A 253-nucleotide genomic window follows, 5' to 3' on the forward strand; every position below is an offset into this window, starting at 1 on the left:
CACACACACACACACACTTTCCTTCCTTCATCCTTTTCTGCTCCCAAATATCTGCGCTATCCAGGAAATAAACCCACTCAATCAAAAAAAGAAAACACATTTTCTCTAATGTTAAATTGCATATTTTTCTGGCCAAAAGAGCCTCGAGGTAATATAATGTCAATGTTTGCATCATTACATCAAAAGGAAAAAATTTGTTACTTTATACAAAAAATGCCATATTTTGGCATATTTTGATAAAAGTTATGGGGTA

The sequence above is a fragment of the Morone saxatilis genome, unplaced genomic scaffold (assembly GCF_004916995.1).
Source record: "Morone saxatilis isolate NCDOM2014 unplaced genomic scaffold, NCSU_SB_2.0 Contig15, whole genome shotgun sequence".
Classification (NCBI taxonomy): domain Eukaryota; kingdom Metazoa; phylum Chordata; class Actinopteri; family Moronidae; genus Morone; species Morone saxatilis.